Here is a 24555-nt window from a genome sequence, read left to right on the forward strand (position 1 = left end):
AGGCAGGCTCCAGCACTAGCTTTCAGCAGCTCCCACAAGCTGGGAGTGTCATCTCTAGCAACGGATGCAGGAGAAACAAAATCTGCTTTAATAAACAATATCAGATATCCTATGGCTTTCTATATCTTGATTTTGCCCTCGGATGTGCCAACAGGGCAACAGAGCTAAATCCACAAAACTAAAAAACTTAGAAAGACTGGGTCAGGGAACTACTGAGGAGACAGATTTTATACAAAATACAAAAATAACGCTATGTTATTTTAGTGACAACTAAGAGAACATTTAAACATAAGGGAACCTATCTTTTAAAACCAGGGCATACGCAAAGGACATGCCAAAGAGAGGAAACCATTAAAAAAAAAAAAGAGCTTATTTTTCTTTCTTGAAATTTCAGATAAAATGAGATCTGCTATGGGGAGAAGTGTTTTGCTCGGGCAACATGGAAACATCATTCATCTAACTAAAGAACTCCACCAGAGCATGTTGCCAAATGGCTCAAAGTTTCAAGATAAAGTGAAACCTCGGGGCAGAGCTTTTTCAGCCCAAATCAGCTTTCGTACAATGTACACCTAGCGTAATTTTAATTATTGGTGGAATTATGCATTTAATATCTCCCAACCCCACCAAACTGTAAGGTGCCTGAGAGCAGGGAGCATATCTGTCCTCTTCAAAGCTACATTTCCCCGTGCCTGGCAAAAAGCAGGGGTACAAGTATCTGGACAGATCTTCCCCACCCCCTTTCCAGATGTGAAAATTCAGGATTTTCAGAAGTGAGAAGTCAATATCCTCAGGCCAAACACCTGCTGCTACCAGGCTGCACCCTTCCACCAGCCAACTGAAGGCGCTCTGCGGCTGAGCCAGCCATCGCCCCCTGCCCTGGGTAGGACCAGCCAACGGTAAGCGCCCCCCATCTTTATTGCTCCCAGCCACTCCCACGCTCTCCCCATGATGCCAGGAACAGGCAGGGCGCCCCAGTCTGGCATCAGCCACTCCCCAGTGTGGGGTAAGGGACCCACCCCCTTATGTCTAAGTCACACCCGCCCTCCCCTCCCAAAGCAGTACACACTGGTTGGGTCCTTCACACACGGGCCCTGCTACCTTAGAATAAACACAAATCTGCAGGAGCTCAGCTCCCAGAAGGACCTGCCAACATCAGAGCCCCTAGTTCTCTTTCCCAAGTTGTCCACATAGGACCCCTGGAGCCCTGGTTCAAACGCCCCCTATGTGGCCCGTCAAGAGCAGGAAGGAGGAGAATGGAGGCGCTTGTAGGGTGAGCCAGAAAGCAGAGCCTGGAATCAGAGCAATCCTAGAGAGGAAGGGGCTGAAGGCAGGATGACACTGCAAGATGCATCTTTGTGTTTCTCTTGTTAAATGAAGTTCAATTAGATGAACACTCTTTGGTTCTAAAACATAGACTTCCCTTTTAAATGCACCCATCTGATCCCGTTCTTGGTGTGTATGTAGCATTTATCATAATTATCATTAAATATTTGAGTAATTCTTTCTTTCATTCATTAAATAATTATTGAGTGTCTACCTTGTGATAAACAGATTAAAAAGGCATAAAGCTCTGCCTTCAAGCAGCTTATATTCCACTGAGAGGGGACAGACTTTACACAAATAAATAAGTAAAACACATGGATGTGTTTTACAGATGATGAGAAGCACTGTGGGGAAAAAAGTCTCACTAGGAAAGGGAACAGGGATTGCTGCGTGGACACGCGGGGCGGGGAGGGGGGGCGCAGGTGATAAGTAGCATTTTTAAATAGTTTGGTGAGCCCTCCTAATGAAGTGATGTTGAAAAAGGTGTAAAGGAAGTTCGGGAATGAGCCATCCATCCAGCTATTTTGGGCAAGCGTGGTGCAGGCAGAGGAGACCGCAAGTGCAAAGGTCCTGAGGCAAGATATGCCTGTGGTAACAGAAGGCTAAAGAAGAGCCCACTGTGGCTCGCACGGAGCAAGCATGCCTGAGGTCAGGGGGTAACAAGGGGTGCGGAGGGGGCTGTGAGATCTGAGAGGCCTTACAGGCCACCGCCCACACATTAGTTTCTACTTGGAATAAAAGGATAAACCACCAGAGGATTGTGGGCACAGGATTGACGCGAGCTCTCTGACTGTCATGTTGAGAAGAGACTGGGAAGCAGGTAAGAAGGCAAGAGTGAAAGCAGGAAACCCAGTCATGAGGCAACTGCAATAACTGGAGAGAGATGATTGTGGTTGCGACCACAGTGGTCAGTGGGAGTGATGAGAAGTGGCTGGATTCTGGATACCCTTTGATAGTGGAGCCCAAATGGATTTGTGGAGAGAGTGAATTTGGAATATAAGAGATTATTTTGCTAAAGGTAAGGATTTGGTTTATACCCATGAAATAATTACTTAACAATTCAAGATGGAACATGATTAAGTGACTACTGGATTGGTCTAGATAATACGTTATCTGGTGAAATAAGAAAATATTTATAGAAGTGCAAGTTGAGAGCAAAGAACTGGTTCCAGGATTTTCCAAATGTGATTCTGAAGGGCAGGTTTGTTCCCAGTAGAGAAACAAATAATGTTTTGGAGTGAGCCGTGATATCCTGCCCAACTACCTTGTGTTCTCTTTAATAATTTCAAATGTATAATCAAGATGGAATGACATAAAGCCAGGGACTCCGCTTGAATTCTAAAAAGCAACCTTGGGAAGAAGGAGGATGGGGGTGTTCTTTTGCCTTTCCTCACAGCTGCTCTTCAGCAGCGCTATCTCATAGAACCTTCTAGAAATGTTCTATATCTGGTCTCTCCAACCCACTCCACTAGCCACATGTGGCCATTAAGCACTTAAAATGTGACTAATGTGACTGAGTCACTGAAATTTTAATTGAATTCTATTTAATTTTAAACAATATAGATACTGGGCCCCTGGGTGGCTCAGTTGGTTAAGCAACTGCCTTCGGCTCAGGTCATGATCCCGGAGTCCTGGGATCGAGTCCCGCATCGGGCTCCCGGCTCAGCAGGGAGCCTGCTTCTCCCTCGGACCCTCTCCTCTCTCATTGCTCTCTCTCTCTCATTCTCTCTCTCAAATAAATAAACAAATAAAATCTTTAAAAAAAACAATATAGCTGCTTGTGGCTAGTGGCTACCATATTGAACTGTAGTCTACGGCTCTAGTGGGAAAAAAAATCACTTCACCTTTATGACCTATACGTTACACTTTTTCTCTCGTAACTAAATTAAAAGGATACGTACAACACAGATTTGTAAGACCTTTTTTAAAAGACTGTTTTAAATTTATTTGAGAGAGAGAAAGAGCCTGAGCAGGGGAAGGGACAGGCAGAGGCAGAGGGAGAGAGAGAAGCAGGCCTCCCGCTGAGCAGGGCGCCTGATGTGGGGTTCGATCCCAGGACCCCGGGACCATGACCTGAACCAAAGGCAGATACTTAACTGACAGAGCCACCCAGGAGGCCCCAGATTTGTGAGATCTTATTTTTCATTATGCCCCACAGTTACCAACTGCTTCTCCTAAGTCTGCACGGATTCTTTGAAAACAAACAGTGGATGGCTTGGTCTTAACAGTTTTTAAGCACATTTTCTGAGTTTTTGTTTGCAACTCTAATACCTTCCAGGCCATCACTCTATCAGTGACATTCAAAATGAGATCTCCCTCCCTGAAGCATATTCGATGCTAACATTTTAAATGTCACAGAAGAATAAAGACAGACAAGACACTCTTATTTTAACCGCACTACCCTCCTGCTCTAAGTTTGAAGCACTTTCCGGTAGTGGTTATCTCATTTTAACCCCCCAGATCACCCTGCTATGAGCATCACCGTCTTTCAGCTGAGGAAATCAAGGCACAGAAAGATTAATGGCGGTCCTAAATTTTACAGTGTAAATCTATAGGTTGGTCAGGAAAGAGGAGCAGGAATTAGGAAGACATAAAGAGGGAAATCTGTTGAAAATTTAAAAATAATAATAATAATTACGCGCAAATCTTTAGTTCCCAAATCTGAGTGAGCTGGCAGGGCTGGGTCTCAAAAATGCCGTCTGGATGTACAGAGTTGGTGGCAGGGCTGGTCCTTTGGGCCCCATGTCTCAGACCTTCCCCGGGCCCCAGCAATGCCCCTGAGGTCTGGCAGGGGCTGGCCCCACACCGGACAGTGAAGAGCGGTTCGCCTGGGGCTGGATTTGGTGAGGTAGCCCCAGCGTAACACGGTTCCCTCACTCACCAGCAAACCAGACTCAGACGACCGGGCAACATTCTTGACTAATGTCCTCACCCAACAGCTGGAGAATGAGCTTTCATTAATCTTGCTTTTGAAACAGTCAAGCTAACCCTAGTTATATCACTAAATTGCGCGGCCCGAGAGATTAATAGGGCAGTTCGATCAGTGTAGAGCTGACCTCTCAAGTTGTCGGTGAGATTCCTTCATTTTGAGAATAAGGAAACTAAGTCCCAGGAACTCTGTGATATTTGCAAAAGAACACAACTGTATTCATTTTCCAAGCCAGCAAGCCTGAGTTCCTGTGTTACCTACAACTGAGGTATGATGCTGTGTCTCCTTAGCTTTTAACTACAGTGTGTTTCTAGAAACTATAGGATTAGAGGATCATCAACTTTATGTATATGTGTATGCATGTGTGTATGTGTGTGTATGTATATATATATATATATATGAAATACTCCATATCATATGACATATTACATAATAACATATGTAACACAATCATACTTATAAATTATATATATAATGTAGTATAACTTCCCCCCCTAGGAAGGATATTAAAATTGGTGATTGCATCCCTGAACATTATTAAATCAGAGCTGAGACACAACATAAAAGCAAAGATAAAACAAATATAAACAATTAAAATTATTTAAAATTGTTTGAGTATGTGTTAGTTCCTGTGAAATAAGCATAAATATACCAAATATATTATGTTTGGGACGAAAAGTACTATTCACTATTTGGGAAATGTATAAAATTAGAACTGTTCCATAAATCTTGCTTCTTGGAAATTTAGAAGGGCTTCTTAAGGATGGCGCAGTTAGACTGGTCTTTTAAAATACAGTCTGGGCAAGTCTGAATTGTTGTCCCCCCACCCACCCACCCACCTTAGTGAGCAGAGACATTCAAACGCTCCCCCGCCTGAGTGATAACTCAATATGCCATCTAGAGGCAGGGCCTTTATGCTGCCTGATGACAGTGAAGATGGGGTTTCACATTCTCAGGTGGACAAAGGCCATCCTGCAGAGCAGGTCACCTGCCCCAAGAAGGCCACCAGCGGTGCCGTATCGCTTGGCTTGTCATTTCGATAGCCACTGCTAGAGAAAAACACATTTCCTTCCCAAGTGGTGTTTTTCAAAATCCACAAATTGTAAGTTTTGGAAGGACTTTCAAGACAGAAGTGCAAAAATTCCAAGTCTTAATCCTGAAAAAAAATTTTTCGCCAATATCATTAAGCACAGCCAGGGGCCGGAACATAATTGGGGCAAAGCATTTCAGAATAAAGGGGGATTAGCCAAAACTCCATCATTCTACTCAAAATGTCTTTCTGATTTCCTGAGAAGCCTTCCCGGCAGGAAAACAGATTCTAATTCTTTCAAAGACAAGCAGAAAGGGAAAGCATCCAGGAAGATGCGTGTTGGTCTAACACCGAGAACTTAAAGCACTGAGCACGGGCTCGGCGGGGTGGGCAGGGACTTGGGTGGACTTCACCTTTTCAGGCTTTCTTTCCTTTCGCTGAGAAGGTTAGGTGGGTTCATTACAGACTGTGCTAAATTTGCAGGATCTGCATGGAGATTTAAAGGTAAAGACAGACAGGAAGAGAGCGTAAGAACAGCAGTGGAAACCGCAGGGACAGACCCCGTGAATTCTGCACGCCCGAAGAAGCTTGCAGACATTATCGCAGGCCAGTGGTGGGATGTTTCTCAACATGGGCATGCCTGCACCAGCCCCAAGTACTAGCTGTGTCTTGGGCACGTTATCGAGCTCCCCCAAGCCTCCCATCCTCAGCTGTGAACGGACACAGAGCAGTGTCGACTTCTCACGCGTGCGGAGATGAAATGAGGGGATGTGTGCGAAAGCTTCTCGGCAGAGAGCCTAGCCAACAACAATTCAACACACATCAGCCGGCCGATGACTAGGACAATAACAGTCATAGTTCAAACGGTCACAGTGGCTCTCTGAGAGGCAGAACTAAATACATTTCTAACTCCTTGACCTACCAATAAATCAACAGGGAAAGCAGAAAATAAAACGTCCTCCGGACCTAATTTGGTTTTCGAGTTCTCTAACGATTGCACGAAGGATGTACGCAGAGCAGGCCCCATCCAAACCATCCCTTCACATTCATTAACGTTATTTTTCAAATCTAGTAAGTCAACAGAGTGTTCATTTTCTAAACTCATTAGAAGCCAGCGTGTTAGAGTTCCTGAATGTTCAAGGGTCAGTTCGATCTCTGGTTTCGGTAGCTCTGACACAATTACAAAACTTGCCAATTTACAGTGATTTCCAGAAACCTGACTCACACCCCATCCGCACACACCCATCGCCCCAGAAGGCCTTTCGGGTCTCCTACTGGCCTCCCTGGTCACAGGGCCCGTGGCTGTTGAGGGAGGGTCTTGTCTAGTGCAAGGGCAGAACGACAGCCACGTCCTAGCAGAGCCCCAAGCTGGGGAGCCTGAAGCCTGCGTGAGCAGACATGCTTGGAACAAATGCTCACTTAGCCAGGGGCCCCGGGCCTTCTCACGCCACAGGCGCAGGCCTCACGTTCTGGACTGCTCAGAGAAACAGAAAAAGGGACGCCTTCCGTCTTCACCTTACTGCACTTAACGGGGTGAGGAAGGTACCCCAAGCCTCAGGTTATAGACGAGGAAACCAAGATTCAGAGAGGTTCAACCCCACTTGCCCCAAGGACGCAGCTAGGAGTCAGAATCCGGACCCACGTCCATGAGCTGCTAGACCCATGTCCCCTACAAGCACCCAACAAGGTGAGCCTCTCGCTGCCAGCGCTTCTCGCCACCACCCCACAGCAAGTCGTGGGGCTCCCCCCATCCGTTACCTTACTCACCCTCAAAGTCCTCCCATGTCGGGCGATAATTTCTCTGCGCCTCCAAGGACTTGTCCGTGTCACACTTCACTTAGCGCAGCGCCTGGCGGCTTGGGGCCAACGGCCTGATGTAAATCTTCCCTCTGGACACCAGAATACAGCAAGCCTGTGTGCTTGGGCCTCGCTGACATCGAGCTTCCGAAAACAAGCCTCTTTCCACTAAGTAACGGGCTGGTCAGTAATTAGAAGATGCACCGGCCTATCATCCGAAGCACTTCACATTAAGAAAAGGACTACCTCAAATTAAGGACCCTACTGACACTTCCCTATCTTGCGGGGAGGAGAGAGATTACTTTAACATACAAGCCGATTTCACTATTTGTGCATAAAGATGTCCCTCTGCCACTGGGTCATCAGAGAAGCAAGGGAATTCTAAGCACAAACAAGTAGATTATCCCCAGTTGAGAGCTCTTGGAGGAAGAGGTCCTGATCATGAATATCACTGGGTCTCCCCACCGGAGGCACAGACTCCCATCCGTGTTAGAAAAATGTCATAACTGTTTTGTTCATTAATTTGTAAACAGTTCTTCCTCCAGCGATTCCCCTTTTGTAGTAATCCGATATTTGAAGACGTGCCCTCTTTTCTGACTGCTTAGAAAGTAGTATATTCTTTTACCCCCCAATATTCTTAAATCATCCAAATTTCCACTAAATGAGAGCAGCCACCCACACAACTATCTGGAAAAAAGGAAATAGACCTGAATTCATCTCAAATCTGTGTGTTTAAAGTCCATGCATTGCCCAATTTTAAGGGCCTAAGCTTAAGATTTCGGGTCCCATGGATCCTCCAGGAAAACCACGGCTGAGTGAGCTGAGAGCTAAGGATGCTCTCGGTGGAAAAGAGATAACGTCCAGGGAAGAAAAGGACTAGAGGAGAACCAGACAAGGAGCCACCCTTCACCCAGACACTCAACACCTCTCTGAGCCGACAGGACAATCCTGCCACACTGTGCGCTTGACCGAAAAGCACAGCCTGCCGAAGTCCACACACACGGGGCCCCGAGAGGGCCAGTGCTTCTCTGGCAGCCAGTGGCAAACATGCACGTGAAAACCCCCGTCTTCGGTTGGCAGTGACAGAAGCACCTCTCATCACTTACCCTCCGCCTCTAAACTCCTCATCTGCCCCAGCCCCCAGCTCAGAATGTCCCCCTTCCTGTTGACCGCTGATCTCCCAAGCTCTACATGCTGCCATTTGCCCAAACCATCCATTTTCCTATTCTGACCCCCTGCTCGCCGACGCCCTCTTGAAGAGAGACCTGGGTGACGATCGGCCACCCGCCTCCCTTCCCCTTTTAGACACCACACACAGCTTCACTTCTCGTGATGGTTTAAACACAAGGCACTTGCTTTTGTGGAAATCAAAAAAAATTTTTAAAGCAGCTAGAATCACGGAGCAAGAAGGAACTTTAAAAACTGTACCACATGCCAGGAAACCCTTTTCTGGACTGCTGGCTCTTCAAGGGCAGGATCATGACTTCAGCATCCTTACCCTGGTGTATACCTTCTCCAAAGTGTTGGCTGAAGGACAGCCCCCTTGGTGACCCCCTCTCAGCAGCTGGTTATCTACATGACAACTGTTAACCACTAGGGACAAGACTTGGGTGGAGCAAACACCAGGCTGGTAGTTAGAAGGTGTGAGTCCCAATTTCAGCTCTGCCATTGGCTGGCTGTTCAATGCTGGGCAAACCACTTAGCTTCTCTGGGCTCATTTCCTCCTCTCCGCAGAGCATGAACAAGACCACTTTTTTTTTTTAAGATTTTATTTATTTGTCAGAGAGAGAGAGAGCACAAGCAGGGGGAGTGGCAGGCACAGGGAGAGGGAGAATCAGGCTCCCCGCTGAGCAGGGAGCCCGATGCGAGACTCGATCACAGGACCCAGGGATCATGATCTGAGCCGAAGGCAGATGCTTCGCCAACTGAGCCACCCAGGCGCCCCATGAACAAGACCACTTCTAAAGGACCCCGTGGCTCTATCGGGCTCTGCTTTCAGGTTTAAGAATAAGTTCCTTTAACTTCCTGTTGAAACAAAAAACTGATTGAGTTACTATGAATTAGTGAAAACCTAGAGATCAAAATATTTCCTTATTTTCCAGGGATGGTTTTGTCCTCAGTGCTTTAGAAAGCAAGGACATATGACAGGTCATCCCAGACCTCTTCCTTTCAGTTCCATAATTCCGTGACCAAGTGAGGACTTTTGAAAACACTGTTCTAATCCTACTATTGCTAAGATGTTTATAATGTTGTGGCTTTTATAAAATAGACAGTGTAAAAAAAAAAGGGCAGAAAGATTTTCATTTTTCCTGGAAAGAAATGGGGCAAGCGCTTCAGGCAGTGCTGTCAAAATCAATCTGCTCAGCCTTAACACACGGCATCTGCACACACTGAAGGGGCTGAACCTCAAATACAGAGCAGCTTTAGTGTTACCCTTAGTTAAGAAATCACCACAGCACAGGAAAGACTCTGGGAGGAGGGTGGGGCACAGAATATCTCGACTCTGTGGCATGTGGGAGTCACGAGGATCCCCACGATTAGGGCAGCCATCCAGGAAACCAAGTCAACACACAAAAGCAATGAGCAACAGGCTTCACCACCCAGCTGGAAACTCTCCACTTGCATGTGCCTTACCCCAATGGGACCACAAATGTCATTTTCTTGTTTCCTCCCTCCTCTATACAAAACTATCATCCAGAACAGCAACTTTGGAGTAATGCTGATAAGGGGGACTTGCAATGGTCTGGCAGATCACAGATTCCCAAAGTAAATACAACAATATATGAATGACCATTAAAGAGGTTCTCAAAATAAATTATTTATGTATAAATAAAAAGGCATTTTTTTAAATGCTGTATTTTTCAAGTTCTTTAACAGGACAAATAGGAAAACCAGGAACACAAAACTGCAAACTCCCTCACATTATCTCATTTTCTACTAGAAGAGGCATTCTTAACAATCTTCTTCACAGGGACATTGATCAAGGAATGACCACAAGGAGGGTCAAGTGAAAACAGTTTATTGTAACTTGGATTCTTTTTTAAAATTATTATTTAAAAAGCCTTTTCCTGCTCAAATAAGTCAATGAGCTTGGAGTGAGAAGTTTCTAAATTTTCAGTGGTGCTAAACATATATCACCGAGGATGCCTTTGTTCTTGATGTATAAACATTTTTTTTACTGTCATTCAACCCATTGACTACTGGTGTCATGGCAGCCCCCTGTCCGCCTCCTGGATACCCTCCCTGATGAGTTCCCCACCCCACCCTGCCCAACAATGCATATTCTTAAGGCAAGGGACTTGGGGACAGCAATACACAGAAACGTGTCCACACATTCCCACTGATGGGAGCCTCCTGGCTGAGCTCATGGCCCCTTGTTGAGTTTTCATTTGCACTTTTTGTGATGTGCCAGTTAATTTAGACCAAAATGATGAAAAAGGTAAAAAGGAAAAAATATTGAAGGAACAATGTATTTTTTTTTAATGATTAGATGCCTTGGGGCGCCTGGGTGGCTCAGTCAGTTAAGTGTCTGCCTTCCACTCAGGTCATGATGCCAGGGCCCTGGGATGGAGCCCCATGTCGGGCTCCCTGCTCCCTCTCCCTCTGCCCCTCCCCACTGCTTGTGCTCTCTCTTGCTCTCTCAAATAATAAATAAAATCTTTTAAAAAATGATAAGATGTCTTGGGAAATGTAATTAGACACACTTGGCCATAAATCGTCTAAGAACTACCATTAGTCAGAATATGTCTTATGGCTAACGTGAACTATCCTTGATACCTTTTCTCCCAAACCACCTTCCTCTGCTAAGGCAAAAGGAAATAAATCTGCAAACAGTAAGACACTTCCCTATAGATAGTGTCTTCATTTGCTGGAATCACTTATCTTGTCACAAACACCCCAAAGAAGCAACTACTTTTGTGCAAAGTTTCCTTTGAAGTAAAATTAGATATGTAATACAACTTTTCTTCACTAAAACCCTTCTAACCGTTTCTAACTATTCCAGTGAAGCTGCCTCTATTACAACATCAATCCTTCCAAGGAGACCTGGCACAGCGCCTCCCACAAAGCAGCAGCTTAAACCGAATCCACAGGTTACCTCAATTCTCTTTTCTATTAGTTCTACAGTTTAAAAACATGTAAAAACCTGGCCTACCCCGAGGGATTACCAGCTCTCTGACTCCACCCCTCACCAGCTGTGTGATACTGAATGAACATTCCAGCTGTAGGCCTCAGTTTCCTCTTCTGTAAAATGGAGATTAATCTCCTAGCATTGTCACGAACATTCAGGGAGTTAGCAGAGTAGCACTGTGTGCAGAATGGTGTCTCATCACCATGACCATTACGCGACTTTCTCTGTGAATACAAGTTCAATAACACTGGATGATGGCAGAAGGCTGCACAGGTGCCTGACCCAGTACATGACAGAAACCAGGAGGTGGTATGTGGGTGCTCATTGTAACGTTCCTTTAACTTCTCTGTACGTTTGAAAAAAGTCATAGTAAGACGGTGAAAGAAATGCATAGGGGGAAGAAATAGATGAAAAAGAAAGGGCCATTAGTATGGTAGATTGGCCAACTCTACTTCCCCCCAAATGTTACTCACCTGCAATGACAATGCACAGTATCAGCATGACCTTTACAGAAATCTCACCTTTGTGCTCAAACGTTTGAAGTCTTACAACAACCCCATCAGAAAGCTACTCCAAAGAGCACTCCCATTTCAGAAACTCAAAGGCAAGAACAGACTCAAAAACCTGCCAAGGATCATACGGTTGACAAGCGTCATCAAGGAGAATTAAACACGGTTCTACTACATCTTTCCCACTGCAGGAATGACTCTACCATTTGTTTAGTGCCTGTCTTCATGGAAGAAATCATTCTCTTGTTCCTCACTGTGTCCCCAGAGCCTAGTTCCTGACACAGCAAGCACACAAAGATTGGTAGTTGGTTGGATGGATGGATGGATGGATGGTAGGAAGGAAGGAAGGAAGGAAGGGTGGGAGGGAGACTGGGAACATGGTTTTTTGTTCCACTCATGACATCCAAATTCTACCCAATACAGTGATTGTAAAGAGCAGCTTTATTTTTATTAAAATTGTACAATATTTTTATTTTTTTTATTCTTATGTTAATCCCCATACATTACATCCTTAATTTTAGATGAAGTGTTCCATGATTCATTGTTTGTGTGTACAATATTTTTATTATAAAAGTAACACATATTTATTACAGACAACTGTATTACTTCTTACCAAAGAAACAAAGTTAATATATTTCCTACATGTGGATGAGAGTAGACATTTTTTTTCCCTCAAGAAAGACTTGAGATTTTCCAAATGTATCTATCCAGGACCTCCATTCAGATGAACAGTAGAACTTCAAACATAGTTCTGAGCTCTGCCCTGGAGTCAGTCCCGCAGAAGCAAAAAGAGCGGTGAGAGGTTTGCAAATCACGTGCCATAGGGAACAGCTGAAGGAACCAGGTCTACTGACCACACAGGAGAGAAGACACACTGACAGGAGAAGTCTTCAAATATTAACAGGGCTGCACATGGCAGAGGGAGCAAACCTTTTCTGTGAGCAAACGAGGACCAATGTGTAGAAATTAAAGGAAAGAACATTTTAGCTTGATATGAAGAACACCCTAGATGCGTGAGCAGCTGTGGGAAGAGGTGAAACTCATTTATGGAGAAGCTCTCTCAAAATCAACAGCCTCGTCAAGACACGGCACACAAGTGTGCAGAATTGAACTAAGATACCTTCAAAAGTAACAACCAACTCCTGTCCCACGTGATTCCAGATCCCCATGTACACCTCTGCGACGGGCATCATACACACCGGGGTTCCCGACACATGGCACTGTGCCAACATGCGACGTCTCACACATTCACACAAAACTGCCAAAGGCGAATCACAAATATTTGTAAAACCAAAATTATGTAGTAAGAAAGAATTTCTAACTCTAATTATTAAGTCCCTCCCCAGAGACTCTGGAAGAAGGATGTGGATACTCCAGGGACAAACGTTTTAGTTCAAGCTGTGATGCCCCAAATTGAAGGACTGCATGGTATGGGAAGAAACAGTTGGGAAGCGAGTCCAACCACCTGATTCTGCACTGCCCAGCTGTGTGGCCTGGGGCACGCCACGGCCTCTCTGTAGAGACCGGTGTGCAAAAGAACATGCAGTGTTATTCAATATGCTGGCTGTGAGCCACATGGGCCTTCCTGGGCCTTTGCAATGTGGCGAGGACACCAGAGGAATTTTTAATTTAAATATAATGTTTAATTATATCTCACAATTCATTCATTGAATTTAAACAGCCACACATGTGGCTAGTGGCTATAGTATTGAAGAGTAAAGCTCTAATGATCCCTGGAAAGTCTGTGAACGAATCAAATTCTAGACCAACTTCAACCCATCAGCTTGTCGAAAATCTCAACAGCACATGGACAGCTATGTGAGAAGGAAGAGGGATGGAATCCGAGGCCCAACAAGGGAAGGCCCTCTGGGCTCCCAGCTTTTGCCTCTCCAGTCCATCATCGCTCTGACCTGCTGGGATGGACAGCATGGTGGCCCTTTGTCCTTTAATGTCCAGAGCTGGGCTCCGCATCCAAGTACGGCAGGGTAACTATCAAAGTTCTCTGGGAAGATGACCTGTGAAGGACAGTGCCCTGTGGGAAATACCACCAGCCACCTACCCCTAATATGAAGACATGGGTGAATTATTAGTGGATACTAGTGAACAGTTTGTGAACATTACTGAAACACAACGGTCCCTGCCGAGTACAAACAGCCACCCCTAAATGACTTAAAATATCTCTTACGAAGTATACTATCAGATTTATGTATTTTATGTATTTATGTATTTACTTCAAATCCAGTTACACAACCAACCCCAAAATCTCTTTCACAAGTTTGAAAACACACAGTTGAAAGCCAGGAAATTCGACTTTTGAAAGAGTGGTCTAGGTTGCTTCTTTAATAAATGTAAAGAGTCCAGAAAAACTCCCTTTTAAAAAATTGCCAGACAGGGGCAGGGGCGCCTGGGTGGCTCAGCTGTTAAGCGTCTGCCCTCAGCTCAGGTCATGATCCCAGAGTCCTGGGATCAAGCCCCACATCGGGCTCCCTGCTCCACGGGAAGCCTGCTTCTCCCTCTCCCACTCCCCCTGCTTGTGTTCCCTCTCTTGCTGTGTCTCTCTCTGTCAAATAAATAAATATTTTTTTTTTTTAATTGCCAGACAATGTTTATAACAGGCAGAGTCCAGAGATTGCCTTGGAGACAAATCTCCTAACATACATTGGTAGCATCATGAGTTACAGCGCCAGAGAAGAAGACCTCAAAAAAGCAAAAGTGAGCCTAATCCTAACAATCAGTTTAGGGAAAAGTTCACAGGAGAGCTAGGAAATTATTATTTTTGCAGTTCTGCACTTCTACAGTATTTTAAGACTTTTTTTTTTTTTTTTTAACTAGGCAACAGCCACCAGAAAAATCTCAGAAGCCAGCCATCTGTTTAACCACGGCATGGAAAGCTTCTTAGCACACAGGGCAACACCACCGGCTAGTCTCAGAGAGCAAATTTTCCTGGGCAGAGAACTCCGAGGTCTGCTTGCTGATTCTTAATTCCTAAGCTGCATTCTGCTGATACTGCATACCTTCTGTAATTATCCTGAGTCCTGCATCCTGAGAACAGGGCAGACGAAAGCTTTACTGCTCCTGCCCACACCAGCGTTCGCTTGCTTTCCCCCAGCTTAATTGGCTGGGATCACTGGGCAGACACTGAATGCGCTGCCTTTTTCTCTTCATATGCTGACTCAAGTATTCCCAACACCATTATTCATGTTTCAAAGCGTCTGGAATAAAACACACTGATATTCAACTTCAGCAATGACGCCGTTCTAGACTTCAAAGAAAAGCGATCAAGTCCTTTCCGGCTGACCTCAATCTTCAGCCGCTAACACTTTTTCAAGACTTAAAGATGATCTGAAGTTTCGAAAAACATGGACAGTGCCATAACTTTTAAATGTTTAAGGGACGACTGCAGGGCAGATTCTTTTAAAGTCGGCCTACAGATCGTATCTGAGCTCGGGCTGCACTAACAATACCACAGACCGGGCGGCTCACACAACAAATGTTTATTTCTCAGAGATCCGGAGGCTGGACGTCCAAGATCAAGTGCCAGCCGATTCCGTTCCTCCTAAGGGCCTTCCTCCTGGCTTGCGGACGGATGCGTCTCGCTCTTTCTCTCACAGCAAAGACTGCAAGCTACCTCTCTGGTCTCTTCCCAGGCAGAAGATTAGGGCACTGATTCCATCACGAGGGCCTCACCCTCATTACCCGATGCCGGTCTCCAAGGCCCCAGCTCCCGATAACACCGCAGTGGGATTAGGGCTGCAACATGGGAATCGGGGGAGACACAAACACCGAGTCCACAGGAGGCCCCAAATGAATTTAAACCATTGCCTTTTCAGTAGGGAAGGTCTCGGGGCGGGGGGGACAGAAGCACAGTGCAGGGCACAGTCCCGGGCACTGGAAATGCTGGACGATCATTTGCCATCGCGGCCTGTGGGTTTCGCCGGCAGTGGAAGGAGCCAACGCCCCGCCATACGCAGCAGGAGCCGAATTCCCCTCTGGCTGTTTGTCCCTACGTTAGGGACACGCACTGGAGACGTGCTCCCACTTGCCTATCCGCTCAACGTCCTTTCTCCTTTTCTTCCTTATGAACTGCTTCACTCATAGTTCTGTTGTTCCCTTCTGGTTCTTCCAAAAGATATCCAACATGACAGAGTCCATGTGCCAACTCGTAGCCGGAGGCGAGGAAGTGATTAGCCGCCAGGAGAGGAGGTCCACAGCCACATCTGGTGATGAGTGTCCATTTCATTCAATGCATATGTTGACTGCTTGCCCCCCCCAGGCCTCATTCTTGGACTGAAAATATTTTCATTGTAATTATAAAGTCATCACCATCCACACGCAGAGCTGTCTCGTTTTGATGAGAAGGCACGGCAGCCAAGAAGCAGGCTTCTGGCTCGGGATCTTCATTGCTTCCATCTCATGAATGGCTCACTGAATTGAACAAAATGTCCCCAAGTAGGAATTCTAAATTCTGCATTTTCAAATCCAAAAGTGGTTATAAAAATCATGGCTTGAAAAGCTACTGAATTGCAGAATATATACTGCTATTGGAGAGTTGATATATCCGCTGTTTAAGGAAGTTTAGACCTCTCAGAAAATCCAGAACAATTTACATTAATGTTTCATGCCTCTCGAAACAGGGATGGTGAGCACAGTGCTCGACAGACTGAGCTATCCCCTTAGTCACAGACTTTTATGTCTCTGCACATGCTCTTCACAATGATTACTGGGGACTGAGGGAAAAAAGTCACAGCCCAAATACTATATTTGCCTAGTCCCGAGTTCTTAAGTATTTTTCAAACTTGAGGCTACAACTATCAACACTTAACTTTCTTAGAATCTAAGCATTTAAAAATTACTAGTCTGCCCACTGAATGTGTTGTTAGTGAAGTCAAAAGGTGCTATAATATTGTATCATCTAGTCTATTATGTTTTATTGTCTTGCATTATCCAAATATTGCATTATCTAGTACTATCATGATTCTCACCTGTTGTTAGTTTCATGCAAATTCCAATTCGTTTTCAAAATTAGATCACTAATAATGGGAAGTATTTATATGACACTTAATCTGTGCAGTGACTCTAAGCTTTGCTTTTATTAAGTCATAAGATCCTCACAACAACCCTATGAGGTGGGTACTTAATACTTCTCCAGTGCCCTGGGTAGTTTTCATTACGATTTTAAGGTTCCCACTCTTAAACTATATCAACGAAGATCAAGTAAAAATAAATATCAAATAAATAACAAAATAAGTTCTACATCTTTATTTCAGACCACAGTAACTTCCTTGGAACTGCAAAGAGTTACTGTCATTGGTAAACTAACTAAGCGTGTTCACTACTGGGCTATTAGCCTACACCAGGTTTCCAAGGTTAATGTCGCCCACCAGATGCATCCAGACCCTGAGTCACCCACGCTTGGGACAAAGTAAGAACAATAGACTAGAACAAGCCCACGGACAATGTGCAACCCAATTTCAAAGATGAAGTATTAATTTCATCACCTTTTTTTTTACCACATCTGCCCAACAAGCAGCAAGTCAGACTGATGTTTCACTCTCCTCTCTCTGGGAGAAGTGCTCGTGTGCAGAAACATGAGGGTCTCAAGCCCAGAATAATCTACAGAGTGGAATCATCAATCCTTGACACCTCAAGAGCTTTACTAATCTGCACCACTGAAGAGACCAATTCTGTTAGTGCTGATCCAAAATCCAAGATCAAATATCCCAAATCAATGTATTCCTCCATAGACACGCATGTCTTCAAAAGTGTGTCCTGATTCTAACCAGCAAACACTGCAATTTATTTGGTATTAATAACTCCCCCCCAAAAAATCTCATTACTATTTCTCCCTTTTGTTCTCCCGCGTGAACACATATTCCAAGTGCCTAGAACAGGGCCAGGGCACATAGCAGGTGCTCAATAAACGCTTACTCAATGTAGCGCAGGAGGGAATACTTGCGGTACCTCAGCGTTCTCACCCTCTTACTCTCAGTGTCCAGTCCTTGCCCCTGGAAACCACACGGCACATAGCCTCCAGAGGGATTCTTCTAGAGCGCAATATACCTAAGCTGCTCAGCTGCATCCCCTTCACAGACTTCTCCACACCTGTCAGCAAGCTGAGGAGCAAGCCTGTCACAGACCAACCATGTTGCTTCTCCAGCCCGCTCTCTCACCACCCTTGGCCTTGACTCTGGTAAAAACAGTGAAGTCTGCCATACCTGGGTGGAGCCCTCCCCTCTCCTCCGCCAACCAGATGCCCCAGATGGCTGTGTTCACCTGACAGGTCCCACATATCTTTATCACTGCACTTAGCTACTGTTATAGACTATTTGGTGTCCACCTGCCCCCACCCACTGTGAACTACCCTAGTTATCACTGTAGCCCCAGCCCCTGACAAAATACTCAATGCATGGTAGGCATCAATAAATGTTTCCTGGATCTTGGATGGACAGAACGAAATAGCATTACATCTATCCACCAAAGTCATAGGCAGCCATGCTTTTGGAAGATGACAATACCTGCCAAGTAGGAAAGATAATAGAAATGGATTGTGCAACAAAACACTCGCCGTTATTAGGCGTGATGACAGAACTTAGACTCCTCACGTAAGGCAGTCCCTGCTTGGACGGTCACTGAATGTCTCTGGGCAATGAGGTGCCGATAACCCAAAGAACCAGGACAGATGATGTGGTAGCTATGCATTCTTGGATTCTCTGCTCCAGAGGGAACATTCTCAAAGCAGATCCAAAGACAGAGAGGATTTTCAGCAAGCGCCAAGGAAAAGCAACCGGATGCCCGAGCATGCACACAGACACACGGCTTCCTTCCACTCAGCGCAGAGGGGCCTGGGGCTGGCTGGGAGCAGCCTCGACCACCCCCCACCTCCACCGATGGACATAGTAGCACAAGCCCACCTTCCTGCCGGAGGGAGAGCTGTGGGAAGCCTCGCGATCCCGTGTGCCCTGGGCTGGCAGAATTCAGGTGTTGGAGCTTCCGCTAGAATCAGAACGCCACCCAGAAGTGTCTGGTTTCTGTCTCAACTGAGGCATCACCTCGGACACCGGTGCTGGCTATTACCGGCCACAGGGAGTCCCAGCATCAACCCCGGCGAAAACAGACAAATGAAAAAGGAGTCTTCCTGCTGCATGTGAGCCGGGCCTGGGCCTCGCTCCCGCCCTTCAAGCTTTGCCCCCAGACTGTGTAGTGGGACAACTGGCCTTCAACTTCTTAAAAAGTCTCCAATTCTCTACCTCAAACACAAAATGTAGATGGGAGGTTTATTATGCTATTCTATTCTTGCTGGTATTTCAAATATCCCATAATAATTTGTTCTCAAGAATTTTCCAGAATAAATTAAAAAAAAAAAAACATAAGCCCTAGTTTTCTACTTTAGGACTTTCATTCTAAGGTAATCAAAAAAGTTAAGAAAGCAAGGTTATCCAGATTATCTTGTTGAAGGGAAAACAGCACAATACTAACAAGAGAACAGATCTGAACACAGATTTCATCCCACCTGCTACAGAGGCACTCAATCAATGTCCCCAGACGCCGAATACACTCCTCTCTATGAACCGCTCCATGTTTGTGGAAATTACTCGCACCTTTGGAATTTATTACTTCTGCTTTTCATTTCCAAAATACTTTAGACAGGCATGATGCTCTCTAGACAGGACGCTTCTCTTGTATACCCATACAGGTATAAACAGAAATGCAGACACTTCTTGGTACTCTCAAATACCATAGTTCAAGCCCATCTTCAGACCACCAGCTGACCCTTCAAGACCCCAAAGGGACAAACTAGAATTGCCCTCTCTTTCAAAACAAGCTGCTACTTCAGAAGAAACAAGGGGGTGGGGGAGAAGGCCTTTCCTCTATATTTTGTACAGAGGAATATATAAATATATAAGTGGCTGCCATTTATATATCTTTATATTCATTCCCTCACACTGTCATCACTGCCGACCGTATTTGTAAAAATGTACCTTTTTATTTCTCCTTTTTAATTGTCTTCCCTCATCTCAACCCAAAGTACTTCCTCTCACCTCAATAAACTCCACGAAAGCAGTCCTTTGGGATATTTTTTATCATTATGTGGAGAAAGAGAAGGTGAAAGCCCCTCTTCTTCCAAAGGCTTTTTCACATCACCTGAACCCAAATGTTTCTCATCGTGAAACCATGTATTCTCTCCCTCCCTCTCTGTCCCCACGTGCTCTCTGTTGATCAAAGGCTCAATCCCTCCAGAGCCCAGCTTTCTCCTGGCATTCTTCTACTGAGGGAGCAATCTTCTGTCTGCTATATCCCATCACACTTAAATGTCTGCCTGGCTCCCAAGGCCCTCCTCTGTCAGAGTCACCGCTCAGGGCCGAACAGCCCCCCCCCCCCCATCGCCCCCCGCCTTGGGCTCCCAGACCTCCCATTCCACACCCATTCAGACTTGAGAGCTTCCTCCTCCAGGAATGGCCTCCCCCCCCTCCCCCCCCCCGCCGGCTACCCAACATTTCCACCCAATGTGCAAGGGTTAGAATGGCTCTGGTCTGGAGAACACTCTGGAAGCGCTGTAGACACAGGACAATCTTTTACACCTGTGCATTCCAACACTCCCGGAAAAGCATCCTCTGCAGTCTGGCGGAGCTGGTCCAGAATTTGGTACGGAGAACTTACAGAACAAAAAGTGAATTAGGGTGACTAAGTAAACACCACAAAGTGCAGGAAAACATAACTTTTTGAATCATCAAGACTGAGAATTTTGGCAACTAAGTTACCAAAATATTTTCACCACTTGTAAATTCCTCCAGCTGTCTTTCTCCAACAATATACAACTAAAGAGAAACAGAAGTACCCAAGTCCCAAATGCATTTGAAGTAGAGAGGAAAGAGAAGTGTACCCCCCAAAAAAGTCCCTTTTGGAACGCAGGTTCCTTGGTACCTTGTGCCATATTTTCGCTGTGGTCCAAGACACCAGCCACATTTGGCAACAATGAATGTACAGTCTAGACTGTGGCTCCCAAAGGAAAAGGTGCATGCCTAAATTATTTGTGAATTTCCAAAGACTCGCACAGTGCCTGGCACAAAGAAAACACTCAATAAATGGTTGCCTAATAAAGAGAGGCTTGTTTTGAACCTTAGATCCTAGATTTAAAAAACAAATCCTTGGGGCGCCTGGGTGGCTCAGTTGGTTGGGCGACTGCCTTCGGCTCGGGTCATGGTCCTGGAGTCCCGGGATCGAGTCCCGCATCGGGCTCCCTGCTCGGCAGGGAGTCTGCTTCTCCCTCTGACCCTCCTCCCTCTCATGCTCTCTGTCTCTCATTCTCTCTGTCTCAAATAAATAGATGAAATCTTTAAAAAATAATAATAATAAAATAAATTTAAAAAAATAAAAAACAAATCCTTTAATCGTATTTAGGGCTTACTGACAAACTCCTTATTAAGCCGGAAATTTAATTCAAACAATAGAAACAAAACTTCTTCTAAGCTTTTGGTGGAGCTCATTATCTGAAGATGTCATAATTTATCTCATTTTAATTTCCTACTTACCTTCCCAATCTAACACAATCTCTTTCTTTAGGGTAGGAGTTAGCAGACTACTTCAGAGAGCCAAAGCTGGCCCACTATCTATTCTCGTAAATAAAGTTTTGTTGCAAAACAGCCACATCCATCTATTGTCTATGGCTGTTTTCATACCACAAAGGCAGAGGTGAGTATTTAAAAAAATATTTGCGGGCGCCTGGGTGGCTCAGATGGTTAAGCTTCTGCCTTCGGCTCAGGTCATGATCCCAGGGTCCTGGGATCGAGCCCCGCATCGGGGTCCCTGCTCAGCAGGAAGCCTGCTTCTCCCTCTCCCACTCCCCCTGCTTGTGTTCCCTCTCTCGCTGTCTCTCTGTCTGTCAAATAAATAAAATCTTTAAAAAAAAAAAAAAAAAGTCCTGGGACGCCTGGGTGGCTCAGATGGTTAAGCGTCTGCCTTCGGCTCAGGTCATGATCCCAGGGTCCTGGGATCGAGTCCCACATCGGGCTCCCAGCTCAGCGGGGAGCCTGCTTCTCCCTCTGACCCTCTCCCCTCTCATGCTGTTTCTCTCTCGCTCGCTCTCTAAAAAATAAATAAAATCTTTAAAATATATATATATATATTTGCTATCTGGCCCTTTTACAAAAGAAGTTTGCCGACCTCTGCTTTAGAGCATCATGGAATACTGAATAGCCAAATAAAATGTGTTTTATAAAATAACTCAGATGATTTACTGACCTTAAGTTATTTACAAGCTACTGGATACACTTTTTACTTTTGGTCACTATGGCTTTATTTACATCCTCAAAACCGAAATCTACCAAAGACATGCCTCAAAAACTAAGAAGAGTCAGACTGTAAGGAAAACTGTTTCTTGCCACCTGGTATATGCCGTGATATACTTAAAGCATTTAGAGCCCTTAAAGAGCAGAATAAATTCCACAGAGTTAAGGAAAAAATTGCATAATTTAAAAGAAATTAAGGCTATACAGATTGAACCAGGGTATAAGGCCGCACAAAATCTTGATCTCTCCACATATTGAGTACGTGTGATTTAACGAAATGGGGTCTGTGCAGTATTAATGAAAAAGGGGGGGGAAATGGCAGAGAGAACAAGTAACCTTTTGGGTCACTGATCCAGACTGGAAGGCTACAAGAGAGAAGTGCCCTTTTGGGAATATGGCAATCCCAGCCCTCCACAAAGGAGACTCAATGAAGACGATATGGAGGGAACAGAGGCAGTTCACCCAGATCGGCACCCATCACACCAGAAGGTTCACTCCATCCAGCTTATAGTGATTGGGAAGAAGCCAAGCCTGCGAGCCACCTCAAGCCTTCCAGCCTGCCTCCTCATCCTCAGTGCCAACATCTCTCCTACCACCTGGGAGGTCTGCCCTTCCTCTGAAAGAAGGTTTATTCCTACTACCAGGTCCACCCTCGTCCCTCTTCCATCTGCCCAAATTCCACCTGTCCTTCAAAGTCGCATTCAAAATCTCAACCAGACTGCACCTGAGAGGGATCCGTTCACGAAGACCATCACGTTGGGGCCGCCATGCTGCATGACTTCTCCGTAAAGTGTCTCCCACCCACGTCACAGCAGGGTAATACCCCTCTGTCCTTTCTAAACCTACGCATGTGTCCCACAGCCCCCAAGGGACTGTAAGCTTCTAGAAGGCAGAACACGCACTATACATTTTCCCAATACCTGAGTCAACAGTGACACTAACAAGAAACAGCATTTAGTGAGTCGGGCCCTGTCCTCAATGCGTTGTACGCATTATCTTATTTAATTCTCAAAGCAGTCCTCTGGGTGGGCATCGCACCACTTCCCAGTGCTAAAGATGAGGAAGCTGAGACAAAAATGCCCAATCTGCTGGAGGCTATACAGTGAGAAAGCGGCTGAGCCGGGATTCCAACTGCAGCGTGTCCTTAAATTACATCCTAACTCTCATCCAGAAGGTTCTCTACCAAACTTCTTTAGTGCATGAAAAGAGACCCCAAACTCTGGTTGCACTCTGAGCCGGCCCTTCCATCTCTCCGCTTCCTCCCTTAGGACGCCCGCAGGGTGGGAGGGCCAAGGGGGCCGACAAACTGGTGTTCCATCGCCTGCCCACGAACACAGCAGCTGGGGAACTCCCATCAGGACGGTGCAAAAACCGCTATGAGCAAGCGTATCATACAGTTTTACCACTATTTCCCAGGCTTCTTTTTAACAGCCAGGCCGACAACTAAACTCATCAGGCTGCACATCCTCAGCTGTAAACACAACTACGGAAAAGCGGGGGCAGTTCCACTGTAACAAACGTGAGAAAGAACCTCGCAGCTCTGGTCAAAGCACACACACCTCTCTCCTTTCCCTTCACCCTCCTACCCCCAAAGACACGAAGGATTAGGTAAACCAGAAGTGCCCAGATTCCCACCTGGAGATGGAAATTCCACCCGGAGAAAAGCATTAAGAAGGTCCCCTATCCCACTGGTTTCAAATGTTTAAATACACGCATCATGTAACTATATGCATACATACGTTATCACTGTTTCCTAATGAGGTTGGCAACGGGAGAGAAACTTGGCATTTTATTCTTAGTTTAACGTGCTTGTTTTTATGCTTACTGTAACAACTGGAGCACTGCAGAGAGAGTCGGATGGGCTTTACGAGAGGTGGCAAGGAAGAACCACTCCCTGCGGATATCACCCATGTGGAAAACGGCCAGGACCAGAAAGAAACTCCATTAGGACGACAAAGGGTTATCCGAGGTAAGCACCGTTCATACACGGGAACGCTTGACTGCAACTTCCTACCTTCAGGTAAGATTCTGAGCTTTGAAAACAAGGTGAGTGGGAGGGAGAACCATAGCTGTTTCATCTGAAAGCACCTTTGCATGTCCTTGCAAAAGATTCCCAGACAAGGGGGAGAAGCCACACCTAGGAAATAAAGCGAGCCCTTCAGAGTCCCCAGCAAGAAAAACTCTCCGGGTAAAAGCAGCTACTATGAATCGAAGGCCTAGCTCCCGTGAGGGCGGGAAGTCAGCAGCTTTTCTGGGAATCTGCCACCTCCAAGCACAGCAGTAAGGAGGTAGTGAGAGGTGGCAGATGGAAAGGGGCGAGGGTGGGGGCCGAAGCTACACCCAGACAGCTGTGGTGCTAGAAAAACATAGCAGCCAACAGAGCAGGCACAGAGTTCCAAGCATCTGATTAACCAAGAAGCAGCTGTGGTAATTTCTGAAATAACTTGGGAAAAAAATAAAAATCAAAATACAGCTTTATACGCAACTGTGAGGTACGCTGCAAGAGCAATCAATGGGCTGGGAATAACACCAAAGCTGGAGACACTCAGCCG

The 24555-nt window shown here is 45.6% G+C and overlaps 1 protein-coding gene across 6 annotated transcripts in view; it reads right to left on the minus strand.

Moving 5' to 3' along the window:
• The window catches only part of CARMIL1 (capping protein regulator and myosin 1 linker 1), a 307660-nt gene that overhangs the window by 205443 nt on the left and 77662 nt on the right, over nt 1–24555 (minus strand). The gene's annotated exons all lie outside the window — the stretch shown is intronic.

Source organism: Mirounga angustirostris, unplaced genomic scaffold (assembly GCF_029215605.1).
Source record: "Mirounga angustirostris isolate CCGP_5_RB_7025 unplaced genomic scaffold, mMirAng1.0.hap1 SCAF_8, whole genome shotgun sequence".
NCBI lineage: Eukaryota > Metazoa > Chordata > Mammalia > Carnivora > Phocidae > Mirounga > Mirounga angustirostris.